This window comes from Leptonychotes weddellii, chromosome 6 (assembly GCF_054177405.1).
Source record: "Leptonychotes weddellii isolate Sample4059 chromosome 6, ASM5417740v2, whole genome shotgun sequence".
Classification (NCBI taxonomy): Eukaryota; Metazoa; Chordata; class Mammalia; order Carnivora; family Phocidae; genus Leptonychotes; species Leptonychotes weddellii.
Window position 1 is genome coordinate 71,171,606 of NC_138374.1, and position 13,785 is coordinate 71,185,390.

Below are 13,785 nucleotides of genomic sequence, written 5' to 3' on the forward strand. Positions count from 1 at the left end.
TCAGGAAAATCTCTCCTGAGTCTACACCATTTTTCACCTTTAACCGAAACTATACATTGTCATGTAATTGCTTGTAGGAGAAATTATGAGGGAAGGTTCCAGGGGCGGGGGGCCTAGGGTGCCATTTGGGCCCAGGACTTTTCCTGTTTTCTGGAATTGGTTGTGATGGAGGCTCTCTATCTGGGAAGATTGTGGCTACCCAGCGTGCGCTCTGCTCTGCACTTGGACGGCCTGGGGCTGTGTCATCGGGCTTGCCGGCCTGCCATGACGTGAAGGGTTTGCTCCAGAACCAGACCAGCACACCATTGCTTGTGTTGAGAAACAGTCTTGACCAAGAGTGAAAATCCCCTGCATGGGATTGCGCTCTTCCTGGTGCTGGTTGTTTGGCATCCTGAAACACAATTCCCATCTCTGTGTACATACGCAAACAGGAGAGTGCTTCGTGTTGCTTGTTTTTAGGCTGGATAAGAAGGGTATATTGCACATAGCATTCTGCAGGTTACATTTACTTAGTTGTGTTGTTCACATTCACTTGTTGCATGTGAACCTGGGGGGCTCAGTCGGTGAAGCATCTGCCTTCAGCTCAGGTCATGAGGCCAGGGATCGAGCTCCACATCGGGCTCCCTGCTCAGCGGGGAGCCTGCTTCTCCCTCTGCACCGCCCCCCTACCCCCCGGCTTGTGTTCTCTCTCTCGCAAAAATAAATAAATAAAATCTTCTAAAAAAATCTATCACATTTTATCTGTTGCTCCACTTCCTTCCAAAATTGGGTATTTTGTTGCCAGTCTAATGGGTATAAGATAGTATATCACTTGGTCTTAGTTTGCATTTTCCTGATTAATAGTGAGGTTGAGCATTTTTCTTTTTAGTATACTTTGGAGAACAGAGTTTGTGATTTTAATGTAGACAAAATTTTCAGTCTTTTATTGTATGGCTAATGGCGCTTTTCTTCGTTTCTGGTTTTTTTTTTTTTTTTGGTTTTGTTTTTTGAAATACTGTCTAATACTCCCTTAACTATATGTGTTTGGTTCATTTTCATTGCTAATCTTTTGTTTGTTTGTTTTGATTGATTGGTTGAAGTTTTTGTTGATTTGTGTTCTCATTCAGTGTTCTTTTCTCTGCGGGTTTGGAATGCATTCCGTTTCTGTCCTTCTGTGATTACCCTGAAAGTACACTGTGCATGCTTCATGGTTTTGAAGTCAATCCGTAGTTAAGTTGTTGCTCTCCCCTCTCAGAATAGTATGAAACTTGTAGGACACCTCATGAACAGTGTCTCCTTCTGTTCTCATGCCTTCCTTTCTGTGTTTCAGTTCTGTGTTTTGCCGGACACGTCAGACTATGGTTACCCGTTAGAGATGCTATGTTTAATTTCATATTTCCACCATGTCTTGCATCTCTTCCCTTCCTCCATCCTGTACCTTTTCCCTGGTGAGAGGTGCCTCCTTCAGAATTGTCTTCCCTCAGAATCACTGAGTGGTAGCTTCTCTTGACTTTGGTTTATGAGAACATGTGTTCATGTTGCTGTCCCAGTTCTTAGCTGACAGCCACTGTCTGGCAGCATCATGAACATACTGCTCATCGTCCTACGGCTTTCGTTGTTTCTCTTGGGAAACCACAGTAGGTCTTTCATCGTCATTCTTTGGTAAATGGCTTAGCTTATTTTGAGATCACTTACTTGTCATTGGGGCCCTGCAGTCTCCCTGCCCTGTGTCTGTGTGCGGCTTTCTGGTTTTTATACTGTTTGTATTTGCCGTGTGTCGTGTATCTGTAGATTCATACCATTCATTGGCTCTGAAAATTTCCCAGCTATTAATGCTCTGAATGCTGTCTCTCTCCCCTCACTCTATTTGCTCCTTCTGGTTTTGATAAGTAGATGTTAGAGCTTCTCTTTTTCTTCTCTGTGTCTTTTAATTTGTAATTGGTATTTTCTTCCCTGTCCTTTTTTTCTGTTTGATTTTAGGTAATTTCTTAAGATTTAGCTTCCAGTTCAGTACTTTTCTCTTCAGTGCTGTTGAATTTTTTATTTAACACATCCTTTGAGTTTTTAATTTCAATGATTATATTTCTTAATATTTTTAAAAAGTATTTAATTTATTTGAGAGAGAGCATGAGCAGAGTGAGAGGGAGAAGCAGGCCACCCACTGAGCAGGGAGCCTGATGATGGGCTCGATCCCAGGACCCTGGGATTATGACCTGAGCCGAAGGCAGATGCTTAACCACCTGAGCCACCAAGGCCCCCTATTTCTTCATCTTGAAAAGCTCAATTTCTGCTTCCAATCTGCTGAATATATTTAGTGGTCTCTTTTTTTGCTTGCTCATTTTTTTTCCACCTCCATCTTTCATATCTGTAAGCAACACCAAAGAGAGTGTTCCATATTCTGTATCGGATAATGCCAGTAAATCTGTGTTTGTGGCTTGTTACCTAGTGTCCATGGTGAGCTTTGATTGTGTGGTCATATTTGTTTGATAATTATATGGCAGAATCCTGAGGTCTTGTTGAAATTTGTGTGTGTTTGTCCTCGGAGCCAGGGGGGTGCTACAGAGTCAGGACCATGTTCGTTTCCTTTGGGAATCCTGGACTCTGGTTGGGTTTTCCCTCCCTGCAGAAAGCAGAGGGTCTGGATGCCCCATCCCATTGCTGGTATTCACCTTGCCTCCACAGCAACTGCCGCTCTCTTCCTTGCTCAGATTTCAGTGCGCTGTCCCTGCCGTGTCTTCCTGGTGTTTGTTTCTCTAGCTGGAGCTAGCCAGTGTACTAGAAAGTATTCCCAAAATTAATTTATTCAGAACCTAATTCCAGCATAGCAGATGGGCCCTTCAAATACCTAGTCCACCGTAATTACTAAATTAGTAGTACCCAAGCAATACTTCACAGTCAGTTTTCTGTATGTGCCCTTTATCAATTTTCTTCAACTCTTAGAACTTTACCGGTACATTACTTTGTTTTACTCATGGCTACAGGGTAGCACGGTAGCGATCTCCTTGAGAGCTCACTAATCCATATCGACACTCAAATCACATACTATGGCCTTAAACTTTTGCCTGTGTTGGGTTGTTTGGTTTTTTTCCTAGTTAATCTACTAATGCACTAATTCTGGTTAATTTACTAATATTCCCTTCTTTGGAAATTCAAATCTCTACTTTTGGAATAATTCATAAGCACAGAGTTCTTATTCACTGCTCCTTTCTTCTGCTTCTCCGTGTCTACTGTTAGAGTGTCATTTTTCTTTTTATCCAGAATCCTGGGTATAAAAGATTTAGTTGTGGATCTCTGCCTGTGGATGCCTTTCTCCCTCACGTGGAGTGCAGAAAACAGGTGTTTACCATTGTGAATTAGAAGAGGCGTTGTCTCCCCAAACCCCCCTGTCCTTACATTGCACGTTCCCTTAATCGGCACAGAAAACAGCATGTCTTTGATCTGTAAAACGTCAAGTTGCCTTGGGCATCAGCACATGAAAACAGGTTTTGTTTCAAAATGGATGCCAACCGAGATTGCTGATTTCATAGTTTTTTAATTCATTCTACAGCAGAATCATCACCTGTGGGCTGCCGCACTCTGACAGGTGTGTGTGGGTTACAGCTTTGGCATGGGAGTGCTTTGGGAGGCGTGTCTGCTCCGGAACATCTTCATGCTCTGTAGGTTGCAGGGAGGATTTTTGTAACACCAGTGTAATCATAAAAAGGCAGGCACTGGAAACATTCTTGGGAAACGCTGCACTCTGTGGCTAGAAATACTCTGAAGGAGTGGCTCTGTGCTTTTCCTTGGAAACCAGAAGCATCAGATGATTCTGTGGCTTTTCCTCCCGTGGACAGCAGTTATGTAGTCTGTGTCCTCATGTTTTGGGTTCTTGTTGGCTGTCAGTTCAGGCGCTAGGGAAGGTTTTCGCTTTCCAAGTGGTGTGGTTAGCTGAGCACTCCAGAAGCTTCTCCCGGGGAGCGGGGCAGGAGATGCAGAAGAGCTGAGGAGCTGCCAGGGGTGGCCGGTGCTTCCCAAGGAGCCACCGTGCAGGAGCGCACGCTGCCTGAGCGCGCAGAGAGGGATCGAATCCCCGTTCTGTCCCTTGTTCCTGGGCCCGGGCAGTGACTGGGTAGAGCAGCCGCTGGCCCTTTGGACTTCCCCATTCTCCTCTTTTACGGTGAACAAGTGTCCTTGGGAGGCTGAGATTTGGATCATTAACATGATTTTAACACAGTCACCCGAATGCAGTTTCTTGCTGCGAAGTCTTGACTCTGGTCCTATCAGAGCGATGCAGAGAGACAGCCCAGGAACGCGGGCTCTCACATGTCCTTCTCAGGGAGGGTGTGAAGAACTGGGGTTTGACAGTCTTGTCAAGACGAGTCTGCTCATCAGGCCCCGTCGTGTGACCCCGAGCAGTGCTTTGTGGCACGTCGTGCCCCATGCCCCGTGTCTCATGACCTTGGCCCTAACTGGGCTTGTCTAGACCATGAATGGTTGGCTTCTCCTCTGACTCAGCACAGGACACTTGGCCATTCATAGCATTTTCCTCCTTTCCCACATGAGGTAATGAACTTATCTATTTCTAAATAAGGTTTTGAAAAGCAGGCTTATTTTTGGCACCTTCTTCTCTAACTTGACCTCCCTCCCACTCAGCAAATTCACATCCAAATGCTTGTTGTCATACCCTTTATTTGATGCCCACAGAAATGCCCACAGAATGACTTTTATTTGTCTTTTTCTCAGTCAGGGTGTATGGGGGTTGACAGCATGGCCTAGAGGGAGTCATACTAGGTTCATCAGTAGCCAGACAACCTGAGTTCAAGCTGAAGTTCTGTTCACGGTCTTTATGACTTTGGTTGATGACTTAGCTTTTTCTGGGTTTTATTTTCCCACCTAATAACTACCTTAATCTGTTCATGTGCTGGAACAGTAGTTCTCAAATGTTTTGCTCTTAAGAAACCCTTTATACTCTTAAATACAATTGAGGGCCCCAAAGAGCTTTACTTATGTGCGTTATATCTTGCATTTTACCGTAGGCAGAAAAATGGCCCCCAAAGATGTCCCCATCCTAATGCCCAGAACCTGTGAATATGTTACCTTATTACATGGCAAGAGAGACTGCAGATGTGCTTAAGGATCTTGAGATGGGGAGAGGATCCTGAATGATCTGGTGTAACCAGGTAATCACCAGGGTCCCTATAAGGGGAGGCAGGAGGGAGTCAGGAGGATGGAAGCAGAGATTGAAGTCTTGCCATTGCTGGAAGGGAGGGGCTCATGAGCCAAGGAGCCCAGGCGACCTCTGGGAAAGGCCAGGGGGGAACTCAGTTCTACCAACACCTTCATGCTGGCCCCATAAGACTTGTTCTTAGACTTCTGACCTCCAGAACTATAAAATAATTTGTGTTTTTTTAAGCCATCATTTAATTAAGTTAAATTTAAATTTAAAATATTTTAAGCTGCCATTGAATTAAATTTAAATTTAAAAAGATAATTCATTTAAAAATAATGAACCATTATAGGTTGGCATAAATTAATTTTTTGGGGAAAATAAAATTTTCTAACTAGTAGTGAGAAGACTAGCACTGCTTTACATTTTGTAAATCTCTTTAATTCTGCCTTAATAGGAGACAGCTGGACGCTCACACCAGCTTCTGCCTTCAGTCTGTTGTGGTATCAGATGCCACGTAGCCTCTAAAAACTCCCCCGTATGCTCACGAGAGAGTGAGCATTAAAGAGGCAAATCGTATCTTAGTGTTATTATTAAAATAGTTTTGGCCCCATGGATTACCTAAAAGGGGTGTGGGGTCTCCCAGGGGTCCCCAGACCCACTTTGGGAACTTCCAGGCTAGAATGTCGCCCCTTGGCCACACCTAGCTGCAGAAGACACTGGGAGCTATGGTTCTTATGCTAGGCGCCAGTTACAAAAGTGGGGGTTCTGTTATTAAGAAAGAAAGGGAGAATGGACATTAAGGGATATATAGGAGCCTCAAATTCTTATTATATCGGAGTTTGATGCACATAGTAGGTAGATAATCACCAAAATGTTGGTTTCTGTTCTTGCCAGGAAAGATGGGCATTTCGCTTCAACTGCATCCTTTAGAAATACCTATGACAGGGCACAATGGTCCGTAGGCAGAGGCATAATTGCAGTGAATTGCATTTTTAGCATTTGTAGATAAATTATATAAGACATCTTTTGTTTGGTGCTCACAGGCAGCTTTTTGATATCTTGTTTGGGTCTTTTGAACTTAACAATATGCTTCCTTTCCTTGGGTAGGAGGAAATGTGGAATTGAAATGAGATTCAGACTAGCTTTGATTCATAGTTATTCTTCGTGGGTTTGAAAATACGGGGGTGTGACATTTCCTCTGGGTCATTCTGTAAACAGTTCCTACTGATCCCTGGCAGTGTTCTGTGGCCGAGGAATAACCCAGTTCCAGTTTCTGATGTGAAAGAGCAGTTAGGAATATGTGTGCTCCAAAGCTTATATATATATATATATTTTAAAGATTTTATTTATTTATTTGAGAGAGAGAGAATGAGAGACAGAGAGCACGAGAGGGAAGAGGGTCAGAGGGAGAAGCAGACTCCCTGCCAAGCAGGGAGCCCGATGCGGGACTCGATCCCGGGACTCCAGGATCATGACCTGAGCCGAAGGCAGTCGCTTAACCAACTGAGCCACCCAAGCGCCCCCAAAGCTTATATTTTTAAAAGATGCGTACAAACACAGTTAAAACGGTTGGGGCTTAAGTGGCTTAATTTTGAGCTTAATATAAGGCTCAGTATCGATCTCACTAATTGCTGACTGTGTTTAATGCATTCTTAGCGCTGTCCTCATCTTTAAGTCAATTATTGTAATACGTTTTGGGCTAGTGAGAGCTTGGGAGATACTTTTACATCTTAATGTGTGGTCTTGAACTATTATCCCAAACCCCTGGGGTGGGAGCAACTTTGTGTCTTTCACGCCTTGGATTGTCCATTTGCCAGATGAACTGGCCGGGAAGGGGAGTTTTGGCGTGGGATGGAGGGCAGTGCAGAAGCGGCATAGACGGTAACTTTAGAGCCTAGAGCACATGTCGGGGAAGGTGCCCTTGTCGGGGAGCCCCACCGGGGTGCGTGCTTTGGGGGCCAGAGGCCCACACCGGTGTCTGGTGAGCTTTCTGAGCTGGAGCTGAGAAGAGCAATTTTCCTTGCTTCGCTGTTTTTCAGTGGAATCTGTAGTGAAAACAGAGAGACTGAAAGCACTTTGGTGTAACTTGAACTTGTGGGACCGGAGACCTGCCGGTCCTTAGCAACTTGCAGCGCACAGCTCAGGGTCTTCAGCACCCAGCATCGTCATGATAGCATTGGTTACCCGTGATTGGGCACGATAGAGAAATTGTAAGTGAAACCAGTGGAAGGGTGACCCGTTAGTTTTTGAATATATTTCGGGCATGATTACCTGGTGGTTCTCCACGCCACACCAGCTATCCCTGAGATTCGCTGGGTCTTCCAGAAGGGGAGAGTGTGTCTGGCTGCCGTGCCTTCCCCTCTTCTCTTCAGAGGGCTTACGGTCATGACCGCCGGTCCCCAGTCTGCCGACGGGCGGCAAAAATCACAGTGCTAGCTAAGAGAAGGCTGTGGTTACAAGCCGTGTAGTCATTTATTCCAACAGCTAGTGGTTTTGAAAGTATGGGCTGGAATAATTTTCTGATACTTTCAAATAATTGTAATACAATTAAGATTGCAAAAGAAATAGTGTTTTGATGTGGGAGTGCCTACCTTAATTAGTAAACGTGAATGCATTCTATGTGTAGGAGGCCCGACTAGTTCAGGGCCAAGAGCAGGGTCTTAATGTGTCTCCCCAGCTCCTCAGCGTTTCTAACGGCTTCATTCACGACTGCCCCAAACTGGGAAACACTAAATCCTCCTTCAACTAGTGGTGGGCGCGTGAGCTGGGACGTCTGTCAACGGAATGCTAACTCAGCAGTGACAGGGACACACAGTTATTGGAATGAGTCTCATGTGCATTATACGTTTTGGGAAAGAAGCCAAACTCAAAAAGGTACATCCTGTGTGCCTCTCCAGGGTCCGTGCTGTGTGATCCCATGTCTCGTGACGTTCTGGACAAGGCTGGAGGACAAGGTCAGAAGACAGATGAGTGGTCGTGAGCGGGCAGGGAGGATGGACTTACAGAGGGCATAGGGAGCTCTTTGGAATGAATGAAATGTTCTGTATCTTGACGGTGGAGCTGATTACATGACTCTGTGGTTTGGACAAAAGTCAGAGAGCTGTGCCCTGAAAACAATGGGTTCCTGCATAAATTACCCCGAGTAGATCTAACTTTAAGACGAAAACAGCGCCAGCAACAAAAATAAATAATTAATGACGAGCTTTGGTTTAACACCCACGAGGATGGCCGTGTCTGCCGCTTGTCTGTGATTGGATGGGATGCACTGGGTCCTCCGTTGTACAGGGCGGCTCACTGGGACGCCGCAGTGTAGCCTTGGGGACTCTGGACTCGAACCATTCCCACAGAGGTGGGTGCTCTAGTATTTGTTAGACCCAGAGGTTAAAACAGCTTCTGTTGGAGCGTTAGCGGAGACGATTGGAGGCACGCGCCACCGTGTGAACATTTAATCAGGTGTCACTCTGTTCTCCAGGCTCCTTCGACGCTAAAAGTGTCATTAATAGGGGGCCTGGGTGGCTCAGTCGTTAAGCGTCTGCCTTCGGCTCAGGTCATGCTCTCAGGGTCCTGGGATCGAGCCCCACATCGGGCTCCCCACTCAGTGAGGAGTCTGCTTGCTCCCCCTGCTTGTGTGCGCGCTCGCTCTCTCTCTCTCTCTCTCTCTCGCGAATAAATAAATAAAATCTTTTAAAAAAAGTGTCATTAATAGAGCAGATGAGGTTTTGCATTGTTTTCAATCTCAGCCGTAACTGTGCTGTGATCTCCCCACCCCCCACGGATTACAAAATGTCCCGTTAGGTTCAGTGTGGTGGGAGGAGGGAGGGCTGATCTCGGCGCGACTGCCCATAGTCTAATTTAAATATAACTCCCAAGAGTTGGCAGCCAGAACTGGAAGATTCAGACGGGAAATTAGAAGATCTGGAGCTGTGAAGCAGTGTCTCTCGATAATCAACAGCCTTTGTAAATCAAAGTCAAAAGCTGATTTTGAAAGGAGATTTACACAGTGAACGCTTGGCTGTGATTTCGGGGAGTGACAGGTCCAGGGCCTGCTGGCGAAGCAGACAGGTGGGTAATGCCTATTGGATGACAACAGGTTTTTCCCAGCAGAAGACTCCTCATTAATTTTTTTTTTAAGATTTTATTTATTTATTTGAGAGAGAGAGAATGAAAGAGAGCACATGAGAGGGGGGAGGGTCAGAGGGAGAAGCAGACTCCCCGCTGAGCAGGGAGCCCGATGCGGGACTCGATCCAGGGACTCCAGGATCATTACCCGAGCCGAAGGCAGTCGCTTAACCAACTGAGCCACCCAGGCGCCCAAGACTCCTCGTTAATTTGAAACTGGTGCTTCCTAGATTGGTTTGGCATTAGTGCAATCCAGTAATCATTTCTGTCAGGCAAGCCCTTACTAATCATCCTCCTGTTAGGAGGGAGCGGTTGGTTGGCGCAGGTCCTGGTCCGGGAGCTCCCCATCCCCCAGGCTCCGCCAGGCCCCGCACAGCCCCGTAAATCCCACCATGGCGGATACCCCGGGGGAGGAGGCCCAGACCCGAGGGGTGACCGCTTGAGGTGGGCCTTGATGTGTAGGTAGGATTTGGTCTGGTGCAGGAAAGAGAAAGCCGAGGCCGTTCAGGCAGAAGGAGCTGAGTGCTGTGGGGAAGCCTTTTATTATTATTTTTTTTATTAATTTTTTTCTCCAACTTCATTGAGAAATATGAAAGCTCTTGCGGTCAGGGAGTCATAACCTGAACACTAGGCAAAGAATTTCTTCCTTCCCTCCGTGCCTACCTAAGAGTTAAAATAAAAGCATTGCATTTATAGTAAATATTCAGAGTGTCCAAAAAGATATAAAATTATGTCATTTACCACCTTTTTTCCTCCATCTGTTTCTCTTGCTGTCGTCCTTAACTACCATAACATTTATGTTGTGAAGCACACATGGATTATCTTATGCTTCTGTGGATCAGGAGCCCGATGTGGGTCTCAACACTGGGTTAAAATCAACCTGTCAGAGGCTTCAGGTCTTGCCTGCCTTCTGCCACTTTTCTTTGGTTTGTGGCCTCTTCCTCCATTGTGTCTGTGACCACTCCTCTGTCATCAAACCCAGGACAGGGTCTCTGATTTTAAGGCCCCATATGATTAGATAGGGCCCACTGGAGAATCCTGGATACTCATGCCACCTTAGTATCCTCAATTGATCCATCTGCAAAGCCCCTTTTGCCATGTGAGCTAATGTATTTACAATCCCGGGGCGGGAGGGTTAGGATGTGAACATGGGGGCATTACTTTGTCCCCTATCTCCTCCCACCCTTCTTTTTTTTCCCTCCCTGCTGGTATACTATTTGGACACCAAAGCTAGTATACAAAATTTATTTTTATCCATTTGATCAGTATGTCAAGTTGTATACCTTAAACTTCATTCCTTTTATTAGCACCAACCTTTAAAGCTCGACAAGAGTATTCTAGTTAGCTGGTATTACTTTTTTTTTTTTTTTTTTGAAGGTCACAACCAATGCTGGAGTGACCGTCATCGGATGTATATCCTGACATATTTTTCCACACATGTCCGTAGGAAAGATATACTGAATTGCTGGAATAAAAGTGTCCGTGGGTTGTTAATGTTGAAGGAAGACTATGAGGGATTAATCAAAGGGCAGAGGAATATTGATGAAGAGAGGGAGTTCTTCAAGCGCGTTAGGGAAGGAAGCAAGCATTCACTTACGATTTACTTTGGGCCGTTCACGTGCTAGTGACTGACTTCCTCTTTCTCATTTGCTGTCTCACTGTGACACGGGAGAGCTGTTGTTGACCCGTTTGTTGAGGAGGGAAGTGAGCCGTCGAGGCTCAGTCCGCAGACCGCAACTGACCTGCCAACGCTGGGGACACCGTCCGTGTCAAGGACGCTGGGGGCCCCTTCTGTACCCTACATCTCGGTACTCAAGTGTGGGCAGCAGAATGGTGGGTCTTTTAATTCTCCTAGATTGTTACGCTCTTCAAATGTTTGAGGGGCTCTTACGGACATTCTTATGTGATTTTTACTTAAAAACTCACCGGATGAGCAGCTCCGTTTTTTTTTTTCTTAAACTTTATTTATTTAAGTCATCTCTACACCCAGCATGGAGCTCCAGCTCATGACACGGAGATCAAGAGCCGCATCCTCCACCGATGAGCCAGCCAGGCGCCCCATGGTTACGGTTTTAGGTAGAGCATTGCACACGGCACCCTGCGTGGTCCGAAGCCCAAGGTGGCCAGGGACTCTTGGCTGAGTGGCTGGGCTGGGGACTTGTGCCGTGGTAGGGGTGGGGGGCCATCCCTGATGGGATCTGTCGTGGGGCTTCAGCTGGCCCCATCCCGTCTCCCTCTGAGCTGCGATCTGGAGCCCCTGGTCAGAACAGAAGTTCTCCTGGGAGGTGCCACTTGGGCACTTAGTGTATTGGGGTCGAAGCCCCTGAGGATGGCATGAGGCCATTTAGGCCCGTTGCTCCAAGAGAGCTCTAAGCACACATCACTGCCAGCGTGGTCTGGCCTGGCAGGCCCTGTGGTGGCTGGTGGCCGTGAGCCGCTAATTTGGGGAAGAGTGAGAGGCGGTTGGATGCCACAGTAAACTGATTTGGGTACAGGTGACCGCCCCCCCCCCCCCCCAGCTCAGGCCTTCCTCCCCTCTCTTGTACAGAAGGGATCGTGTGAGCAAAGTTGTGTTGATTGCCACTCCCGAGGGAGCGGTGTTCTGGACAGGAGTGTCAGGACCCTGGCTGGTTCCCTCTCGAGCCTCGGTGTCCCCAGGCTTCGGGCTCAGCAGGGCCGCATAGGTGTGCAGGGCAGGGGCTGCCTGTGTAGGCTCAGCCCAGGGGCAGCTGCAAGAAAGGAGAGGGATAAGGTCCTTCTGTTTTGCTTTGGCTCCTCTCTAGAAGCTTCTGTAGGGTCTTCATAATGTTATGGGGTTCTTTAGGCCAGCTAGACGTGGGGCGTGTATGCTGAGGGTCTCAGGGACCTCCTGCGAGGGGAGGTCCTGACGGAAGGACAGGGATGGAGTCTTCGGCTGTGTGACCTCGTGCCGGTCACGGCCGCTCTCTGGGCCCGTCGGCGGGGGCCTTGGGCTCGAGCAGCGGAGCCCGCACTTGGTAAAGCCCCTTGTGGTATGGGGACACCGCGCGCCGATCACTGTGCTTTGCCGAGATTTTGGAGTCTGACAGGGCTGCTTCTGGTTCGTGGGTCGCAGCAGTTAAGAGCTCTGCGAGCCTGAGCCCGTGACGTCCTCATCTTCCCTGCTGGTCCGAGGGGGGTTGGGTCACGTGGCTCTTGCAGGGGTGCAGTTGGGGTAAGCGGGCGCACGTGCGAGCAACACACTTGGCCTGGTTGGTGTCCAGCTGACAGATGGAGGCTGCCACTCACGTGGGAACCACGGGCTGTGTGCAGGTGTTTTATGTCCTGCCGGAGTGAGTGGCTCCCCTAGCTCTGATTTTTTAAAAGTCTGATAACTGTGTACTGGCAGGACGTCCTGTCCCCCCAGGGCCTGCTGTTCCTCCAGCTCCTTTTCACTGGCTCCTGGAGGACTGTCTGTCCTGGGCTGTGAGGCTCCAGGAGTGGACACTTCTGCTTGCTGGGCTTCCCGTGACAGGCTGACCCTGTCACATGCGGTGAAACTGAGAGCAGACCCACTTGGGACCTCATTATTTCACCACGGCCTGTTACTAGGACCGGAGGGCGCGAGGTGTAGACGACACAGTGCGAAAATGCAACAGTGCGTTCTCCTGGACAGAGAGCACAGGGGAGCTAAGGCGAAGGCGAAGTCTCTTCCCAAGTAGTTTTTGAGGCACTGGAGATGCCAGAGTGAGTTCAGCTGAGGTGGTTCTTGCTATGGAGATGGTTGGGAGCTTCCTGGGGCGGGGCAGATCTTGAATCGCAGAAACGGGGCATCGGAGGTGTGTACTGTACGATCTGCAGGGATGCGGGTCGGGAAAGCCACCTGGCAGTGACTGTGAGCTGCAGGGATGACAGGGAGAGATGCTGGGGAGATGGGGAAGGTCTCCCCAGGCTGAAGGGACACCAGCAAAGGCCCTGGGGTAGAAAGGAGCTAGGCACGTTAGAGAAGCTGAAGGAAGGCTAATGAGCTCTGGGAAGGGGGCGGGTACGGCGGGAATGATCAGAGAGGCGGGCAGGGCTGGCCTGTGCCTGCAGGGTCTGGACATGAAGGAGGGTCCAGATTTCATTCCAGAGAGCCGTGGGAAGCATGGAGCTGTTTAGAGAAGGCCGTGATATGGTTACATGTGCCTTGATTTTAAAAAATGACCCTGGCTTCTTAGTGAATAGGCATGTGGGCCGGGAACCTGAAGGACATGGGGAGACAGGTGTAGAGCTTCTGCGGTCATCCAGGCTTGTGAGGACAAGGCCTTATGTTGCTCAGGGAGGGACTGGAGATGAACATGGAGGAGGTACAGTCTACATGACGGGCTGACTGGATGGGGAGATGCGGAGCTGCCAGGGGAGGGGTGGCGCCATCTGGGCAGAGAGAAAATTGGGGCATTTGTGGTTTGGATGGGGGAGTGTCTGCTGCACATTCTCCTTCCCCTTAGGGGACATGCTCCCCTTGGATATCGTGTGGCTTTGCTCCCCATCTCCCTGGGGGCTCTGCTCGGAGGGCCCCTTACGGGGAAGCCCGTTGG

At 48.2% G+C, this 13,785-nt stretch overlaps 1 protein-coding gene across 9 annotated transcripts in view; it reads left to right on the forward strand.

Annotated features, from left to right (window-relative positions):
* SGMS1 (sphingomyelin synthase 1) overlaps positions 1 to 13,785 on the forward strand; it is a 235,432-nt gene that overhangs the window by 55,547 nt on the left and 166,100 nt on the right. The gene's annotated exons all lie outside the window — the stretch shown is intronic.